This window comes from Mustela nivalis (genome assembly GCF_964662115.1).
Source record: "Mustela nivalis genome assembly, chromosome: 10".
Lineage (NCBI taxonomy): Eukaryota > Metazoa > Chordata > Mammalia > Carnivora > Mustelidae > Mustela > Mustela nivalis.
Window position 1 is genome coordinate 68,775,079 of NC_139029.1, and position 9,823 is coordinate 68,784,901.

Genomic DNA, 9,823 nt, shown 5'->3' on the forward strand with positions numbered 1-9,823 from the left:
AGTTGGAAAATCCAAATTAATTTTAAAGAGAGAAAAGCCTCCAAGAAAAAGATAAAAGCATCTCATTGCTGATTGGACATCTACTAAGGCAATAGACTGGCTAATTTGCCTCAGCAGAAAAACAAGAATTGGAGAACAGAGGGAAGTAGCACCAGTTGGGGTGGCAAGATGTTCAGATTTCCCAGAAGACACCAGAGAAGAAAGCCACACTTGAAGAAGTTGCTGGTACCTTCCCAAGAGGGCCACACACAAGTACGCAGACCCCAATACCAAGAGGCTGTGGGGTACATTGTTAAGGTGTCAAAAGAGGTGACTCCTTCCACATAAGAGAACCATACAGAGACCTTACAGGTTCTGTCTTTTGTCAGCTATGTCAAGTTCGTTAGGCATGTCCTTATTTTATAGAAAGCTAGAAAGCCCATGTAAAATCTTATTCCTGAGAAAAAAAATTTATTCCAGATAAAGAAACCTGGAAGATAAATCAATCATTCTAGACCAACAATTTTGTAATTGTGTCAATCAAATAAATTTCAGTTTATTACCTCACCTCCAGGAATCATAAAGATAATTTTTTCCCACTTTCTGTAATTGGGAACCCCTGAGGAAAGTCTCCCTAGTTTAATTACATATTTGGGAAATAATACAACAAATGTGTATATATGTATATATACATATATACACACATATATATATGTATATATATTTTTGTTTGTTTGTTTGTTTTAGCTTAAATTCATTTTGCCAGGGCCCTGAGTAGCTCAGTGTGCCTTTGGCTCAGGTCATGATCCCAGGGTCCTGGGATCAAGCCAGCGGGGAGCCTGCTTCTCCCTTTCCCCCATGCATGTGCTCTCTCTTGCTATCTCTTCCTCCCAAATAAATAATAAAATCTTTAAAAAGTAATTCATTTTGCCAAAACTGTATCAAGCTCTACAATACGGGCAAGAGAAACAGGTTGAAGGAGTTCAGTGTAAAACAAATATTGCTCTTACATTCACTACTTCAAACTTTATGTGTCTGACTCTTTTAAAGGATCCACACTGCGCTTCAAGTTCTTTGTTCCTGATCATTCACTGCAGAGTCAAGAAAAGAAAATGAGTTATATGCACATGTATGGGGTTGTGTTCATTTAATAATTTAAGTAATATGGATCTAAAGGCATGACTCATGATTAGTTGAAAGAGCGATGGCCTAAGAATTATAATTTGTGGTTTAATCAGTGCTGGTTTTTTGTCTCTTTGAATTGTCATTTTCCCATTGGAAAAATGGTGATAATTCCTACCTTGCATCTACTTATAAGAATTTTAGAAGGTCTGAGATGATATATTGGAAATATTTTGAGTACCTCTAATGTTAGATGTATCATAATTCTTGATTATTTATTTATTTATTTAACAGAGGGAGATACAGCAAGAGAGGGAACACAAGCAGGAGGAGTGGGAAAGGGAGAAGCAGGCTTCCTGCCAAACAGGGAGCCTGAGGCAAGGCTCCATCCCAGGACCCTGGGATCATGACCTGAGCCAAAGGCAGACTGAATGACAGAGCCACCCAGAAGCCCCAATTCTTGATATTTTTAAGTAGCTTTGGTTTTTATTTACAGAAATACTACCAAGGAACACATAGAGAAAGGATTCCTTCTCTTACACACATTTTTCAGATTTTCTCAACACACATCAAGAGCCAAGGCAAGATAGTATTTTTGATCCTTAATTACCTTAAAAAGCAAAATATAATAAAAGAAAAAGCATGGAAGAAACAAGACTGGTAACTTTCTGTTCAGTCCAAAATTTATTTTAGAAATGTTAACTTCATCACGAACTATTCACCTTCAGTCTTGAGTGTATTTTATATGGATGATTTAAATTTTTGATATTCTGGTTTCCACTGACAAATTCTGCATTTTGACAAGTTTTGATGAGGCCTATTCATTCTAGACAATTTATGCAAACCTAACTTGAGTAGTTGATTTTGACTTTATCCCCTTGAGTTCCTAGAACTGCCCTGATTAAATTTTAAAATATAATTACAGGTAGCACATTGAGTCAGTCAGTTAGTCAGAGAAATCTGAGCTCTGAATGCCTACTTCCTGCAGTGGCTGCATTAAGTGCTCTGGAGGAGGGCGGGGGTGGATGGGAACAGTCATCCATGAAATGATTTGAGGATTATTATTAAAACAACATATCACCAAGTACAAAGTACTCAAGTAGGAACAATACATAAAAGTTCAAGGAAAGAAGAGTAGAGCAAGCACCTTTTCTGCTTTTATTGCCTGTCCTATATACTTAGCAAATGTGTTTGGTGACCATTAGCTGCCATCCCTCGCTGGCACCCCAAGGAAACGAATTAAACAATGTGCTCTACCTGACAAATGGGCAGCTTGGGTTGGTGGAGAGCAGTTCTCTCATTTCTTTTATCTGGTAATACTTCAACAGCTGTGTTAAGTGAAAAATCAGGCAGAGTTGATATTTTTTTTAAATCATTTTTAAATTTTGGAGTAATTTTAAATTTGTGAAAATATTGCAAAAATAATATGGAGAGCTCCTATACACCCTCATCCAGTTTTCCCTAATCTTTTTTTTTTTTAATTTTATTATTAAATTGTTTTTTTTTTTTTAACTTTTTATTTTTTATAAACATATATTTTTATCCCCAGGGGTACAGGTCTGTGAATCACCAGGTTTACACACTTCACAGCACTCACCAAAGCACATACCCTCCCCAATGTCCATAATCCCACAGTTTTCCCTAATCTTAACATTTTATTTTGCCATACCACATTCCTCAAAGCTAAGAACCAATAGTGGCACGTTACTGTTACTAAACTTTGGACTTTATTCAGCGTTTATTAATTTTCTGCTATTGCCTTTTTCCAGTTCCATGATTCAATTCATATACCACGTTGCAAAGAAATTTTAATGTCTTTCAGCTGAGATTTGAAAATCAGCCATTTTGGGGCAATGAAGCTAATCATTGTCAAAATATTAATGTGAGTAAAAATAAATTGAGAGTCTAAGAGCCACCTGAGCATATCACATTGTCAGGTTCTTTACTAACTTAAGCAAAAAGTAAGCATGATCTTATAGTCAATCATTATCTCTATTTACCTAAAGACTATGATTGCATCAATATGGGCTTTATCGTCTTTGCTAGGGTATTTTTTTTATATACGGGAGAATAACTATTTTGGTATCACATAGGGTGGGCACCTACATTTTCCTACATGAAGACACAGATACAGACTGATTTGGTTTCCAGTTAGGGAAGCTTAAGTATCACAATTACTAAAGAAACAAAACCTTAAATAGTCTGCTTATTTGAATCAGAAGATAACGGATCAAGATCAGTGGGTCTGCAACTTGGGTATGCAAAAAAGATCTCCTGGAGAGCTTACTAAAACACAGGTTTCTGAGACCTTTCCCCAGAGCCTCTGATTCAAAGAGCCTGAGCTTGCCCAGGCATCTGCATTTCCAAGACTTCCAAGATGCGGATGCTCCTGGTCCTGGTACTGCACTTTTGAAAGTTCCTTTTTTTGATAGTTGCTTAAGAGAAAGCAAAATCATTTTGTTCTGACAAGGTACAATTATGGTCCTTAGATTGGTATGCTGCCTATCAGTCAGATAGGGAACCTGTTAAATCTCATTCCAAATGTGTGCAAGGACTAAGTTGGCAAATAAAAGAAATATATTAATTTTCCATAATGATTTTCACTATTCTATCTTCAAGTCATGCAATCGTTTGTAAAATAATAAAATATTGTTTTTAACAATAGTAAAATACCATTGTAAATGAGCCTTTAATTTGTGGCCTGAGACAAGATCTCTGGCTGATCAGTAGATATCAATAGGGGTGAGGGATGTAATACACATCTTCTTCAGCAGTGTTTCTTTAACATCTTTATGAATCATCTAGGGGTCTTTTAGTTGGTCTAAAGATGGACCCTGTGATTCTGCATTTTTACCCAGCTTCTAAGATGCTGCACACATTCTCTTGCTGCTGGCCCACTTTTGCAAAGTTTTAGCAAGTACAAAGTATTCCAGCATCTAGTGATCCCTGGAGAACACTGGAACTTCTTAGCATGTCTCTGTCATAGAAAGACTGCCTTTAACTAAGGCAAACTTTGGAATATATCAATCTGTATCCTGAACTCTTTTATTCCTTTAGAATGAAGAAGGGATAATTATAGGGAAACTGAATTAATAATATCTCCCTGGAGTATAATTGGAACATAGTGGAACTTTAGGAATCTGATCACTTACCAAGGAATGGCATTTATGTGTTTTCATTCCTGATCTCCTTTCATTCCTGAAGTTCGTTTTTTCACCCTAGTATCAATCTAGTAAGAATGACATCGGAAAAAAAAAAAATAGATGGGATAAGAGTATAATCCAATTTTGCCATTTCTGCCCATATCACTATTGTTAATGCTGATCTCATAAACACATCTTTTGTTCCTCAGACTGGTCTCCCATCTTCTAACCTCTGTCTGTCACAGCGGGTCCTCCTGGCTCTTGTGATGGAAATTTCAAGAAAGCTACTATTTGTTTCAAGAAAGCTATTATTTGTTATTTCCCCTAAATGAAGCTTATAATTTTCAATTTTTGTGAAGGCAGACTAACATTATATAAGCTCTTACCATCCCTATTAGAGTGTAAAGGGATAAATAAGGTGTCTATTCTTTCTTTCTTTTGAGATTTGTTTGTTTATCTTAGAGGGAGAGTGCGCATGTGAGCAGGGGAGGGACAGAGGAAGAAAGAGAGGGAGAGAGAATCTCAAGCACACTCCCAGCTGAGTGCAGAGCCCAACTTGGGGCTTGATCTCACAACCCTGAGATCATGACCTGAGCTGAAACCATGAATCAGACAGACGCTTAACCAACTGAGCCACCCAGGCACCCCAAGGTGTCTTTTATTTCTATTCGATCTACAGGGAAAAAAAAAAAAAGGAAACTTCAGAAAAATTGAAAAGAGAAGCTATGAGAACACATTCTCTTTCACAGTTGATCCAGAAGGAAAAAAACCTCAGTCAAAAGCAACAAATAGTATAAACATTGGATCCCTCTAGATGCGCCTTAGGATCCAACATATGGTGGATTGCTAGCTTGTATCCTACACAAAATAATAGGGTGGAAGAACCCGACAAAGCAGTTCTTGCACTGCTTCTGTAAGTAGACTCCAAATATATTCAAGTCTTCTGATAATGTTGCTCTTTGCTAACTAACGGCGGCAATGGAAAAGTAAGCCAACTTTCAGGGTCCTACAGATAAAGAAAAGGGTCTTATCATCCACAGCTCCTCTAAATCCCTGTGTCCAGCCCCTGCATTGTCATCGGTGATGGGGGTTGGGGTAGGGGTAATGGGACAAAGTTCCTACCTAGTGAAAATCAGAATTGTGGGAAACTTTTCTCCACCACAGTAAGCCTGACAGTTTACCAGTATTTGAAGACTATTGATGAGATTAGCATTGATTTTTAACAAACATGATTTTTTGATGTAGTATAATGAAATGTGTCAACTTTTGGAAGATATACATAACTCAGTGAACCAATTGTTTCCAAATGACTACCAAATGCATGATGTTACAAAGTCTTGCATGGGTAAAAGATCCATTCGAAATGCAAGACAGACATAGATTTTACTGTGATAGAGTACATATAGACTATTGATATGATTTCAGATTACACAGTGCAACTGACCTTTAGGAAACTTAAAACTTCTCAATTTTTCATGCAATATCAAAGATGAATACCTATAGTTATCTGAAAAAGTTCTTAAATACTCCCTTTTCCAGACATGTTTGAGGTCACATTTTCTTTATATACCTCATCCAAAACAATATGTCACAACTGGTTAAATGCAGAAGGAGGTATAAATCCAGCTATTTCCTATTAAGCCAGACATAAAAGAAATTTTCAAAGCATGTAAAAAATGCCACTCTTCTCACTAATTTTTTTTAAGTACAGTCATTTCCATAGAGTGTGCATATTATCATGAAATGACTTTCTTTATTGTTCTTAGATAAATAAATACATATTTAATTCTTTCTCAGTTTTAATTTCTATATGGTGTATATTGATATAATCTAAATAAACAAAAATTCTTTGGGGTCCTCAATAATTTTTAAGAGTGTACAGGGGTGGGGCGCCTGGGTGAGTTAAAGCCTCTGCCTTCAGCGGGGTCCTGGGATGGAGCCCTGCATAGGGCTCTCTGCTCAGCAGGGAGCCTGCTTCCCCCTCTCCCTCTGCCTGCCTCTCTGCCTACTTGTGATCTCTGTCTGTCAAATAGATGGATAAAATGTTACAAAAAAAAAAAAGTGTATAGGGGTTCTGAGGCAAAAAGTTTGAGAAATGCTATCTAAACTAAGGATTATGCTGCATTACTTTTCATTTTTTAAAATTTTAATTTAAATTCTAGTTAGTTAACATACAGTGTATCTTTCTTTTATTTTTTTATTCATTTGAAAAAGAGAGAGACAGAGCAGTGGGAGGAAGAAGGAAAGAGAGAGAATCTTAAGCAGACTCCGCCCTGAGCATGGATAGGGAAACTGAATTAATAAGATCTCCCTGGAGTATAATTGGAACATAGTGGAACTTTAGGAATCAGATCACGACCTGAGCTGAAACCAAAAAATTGGACACTTAATCAACTGTACCACCCACGTACACCCTTTTATTTTAAATATTGTGTCTCTGATAGTTGCCCAAAATGTGTGTCGTATTTTATGTTCGTGAAGTGTATAGTAGAAAATATTTTATTTCATGTAGAAATTCTTTCTGAGGTTCTGGAAAATTAAAATGCAAATATGGAGAAAAATTAAACAGTATTGGCTGAAAACAAAAGAAACAAATATTTGTGTCTCTAGTCTGGGTGGATCAAATCACTCACTATACATGGGTTAAATTTTACGGAAAATGTGTCCTCAGCTACCAACAAGGGACTTAGAAGTATACTTAATCTGGCTCTTAAAAGATATGAGAAGGTGTAATTCTAAATTTTGTCTTGATTATACAACAAGGTAGCAGTCATAGAACCTTTTACACTTTTTGGATTTGCTTGTGTGTTTGTCTTTCCCCACTGGCGTTCTTTGATGACAGGGAGTAGTTTATTTTTTACTGCTATAGCTAGAGGACTGATACAAATTACTACTTAATAAATATGTGTTGAATGAATGAATCAACAGAAAAAATTCTTAAACACATAAATGCCATTCCAGGTTGTTATTTAAGTTGTGTTTATAGTTACTCCATTATCAGAAACATAAGCCAGAGACACCATATACATTTGAATCAAAGATATAAATAAAAGCTCCTTTGATGAACTCAACCAATCAGAAATCATTTTAGGAGATTATATTTTAGTGAAACTGAATTTGTGGTACTACTTTCCCTGGTCAGGTGAGAGTCAAGAATATGTATCACCAGGGGTGCCTGACAGGCTCAGTTGATAGGACGTGGGACTCTTGATCTCAGGGTCCTGAGTTCAAGCTCCACATTGGGTGGGGAGCCTATTAATTTAAAAAATAAAATATAAGTGTATCAGCAGACAAGAAATATGTGGAACTGTATACACTACAGAAATATTAGCAGGCAGAAAAATTTCTGTTTATCTAAACAGCTCACCTTGCCGTTAAGGACCAAGCTACTTGGAAAATACAACAAAAACTGCCCTTGTATCCTATAGCATCATGGCCAAGCTTAGAATATGCTCAAAAAAGTTAAAAATGCTTCAAGGGAATGGTTAGAAATTATTCCAAAGTCACAATCTGAAGACTTACTTCTGGAATAAAACTTCCGGTTTCCCAATATATTTCTGGTTTCTGGAAAGGCCAGCACATGCTTTATGTCTCTTTCATAGTGTGGAGTACACAGAGATGACAGTATTTACCATATGATTACTCTTCAGGTTTTTAATATTTGGAAAGTCCTCATGTTTGAGTCACCAATTCATTTTCCGGTAGGAAGGGGTATGACTCTAACATCTCCTCCCAAAATTGTACTGATTCTGCTCTTCTTGACTTTAACTTCTTTCAAAGGAGAGCGGCTATTGTGAGAGTCATATTGACACTATAAATCCCTGTAATAACTTTTCAACCTACTGCCTGGGTTAGTAAAGCCCTAGGACCCGAGGAACAAACCTTATTAATCACTTAGATAGCTTTAAGTATAGAACAAATAAAAAGGAGAACTCTCAAAATTCCTGGAGCTAAGTAGTTTAAGTGCCAGAAACAGCTCTTGGGTACCTCTGAAACATCCACAGATGAGAGGCTAGTTCTGTAATAGGCCTACTGTCCTTGTCAAAAGAAAATTCCAAGAGTTTTGTTTGATATGAATATTCTATTGAGCAAGAAACAAAACTGTTCACAGACTGAAGGGAGACTTCAGCTAAAAGGGGCTAGGAGCTCAGCTTTTAGCAGCTACAGCTCAGTTTGTAAAGCCTGAATGAGAAAGTACATTGGGAGATTTTTTAAAATGTGATTGGTTACTAAAAACTTTGTCTTTTTAGCATAGTAGCACTGTGTAAGCTTACTTGTGTGTAGCTGATTGGCTAGGAAGCTACAAGGTGCACACTGACCTGAGAAAAGCTTAGATTTTGTTTTAGATCAGTCAGTATTTTGGGGAAATCAGGAATAGTTTAAGTTTTGGTTACATGACTATGAGTGGTGGTCTAGGTGTGTTTTCGAACCGTGGCCTTCATGTTGATTTTTTCTTTAACAGTTCTTACCAACAAATTATATGGCATAATTCAAGTCCAGGAAGCATTAATTTACTTTGTGTTTGTTTGCCACATTGTAAATAAAACCTCAAACTGATGCCCCTTGTTTTTAAACAATCGATTTATATTTTGTACCTTTTTAATAATTTCTGTGATATAAAGAGCTTAAGTCACACTGTAAAATAATAGATCCAATATTCTGAACAGAACCGTGGTCATTTATTAGTTTGGATCATTTAATTCATTGGGTGTCTAGGAGTTGTATTTCAGGGTATCTCATATACCAGAACTAAATAATAAGCAAAAAAAAATTATTAAATATTTAAAATAAGCATTTTACTTTAAAATAACAAATACTCTATTGGGAATGTATTCTGAAAATAGCAGACAATGAAACAATTAGTGAGAAAAAAACAAGTGGCTGAAATGGACATCAAGTTAAGAAGCACTCTACACTGACATTATTCAATACATACGCGGGAATTGTGCTTCAACTTCTTCTTCTAAACTATAAGCTACTTGAGGGAAATTATGATGTATTTTTTTCTCCACAATGTTTGGCATAGTCTCTTACACCTAGAATTATAAAAACAGCTAGTTAGCATTTACTGGATGTGTTTCTACATGGCAGTATAATTAGCCCCATTTACAGATCAAGAAATTGAGGCTCACAGAGATTAAGTGACTTAGTTCAGATTTTATAGCATTCAGATGCCTGAGTAAAGGTCTGAACACAGAACATAGAGCCCATAGTTTCCATCATAGTCATTCACACTGTCCATTTATTGAGTAGCTTAAATACATATTTGCTGAATTGACCAATACTTCTGTGACTTTTTCAGATTTTATTCTGATCACAGAAATCTTTTAATTCAACTCACACAATGTTATTACAAATGAGCCATGAAGGAAAAATAGGAAGTTTCTATGTTAAGCAGCTATGGCCTCGTTTGTATGGTAAGTCTGAATAAATTTAAGACAGTTATCTAATTCCATTTCAGGTTTATTAGTGTTCTTATGAGGAAAGGGTATATTAAATATAGGGAGACGAAATATTAAGACTAGAAGATACTTCCACAATATTTTTTCAGTCTATATTTTTTAGATATAAGCTGGTTT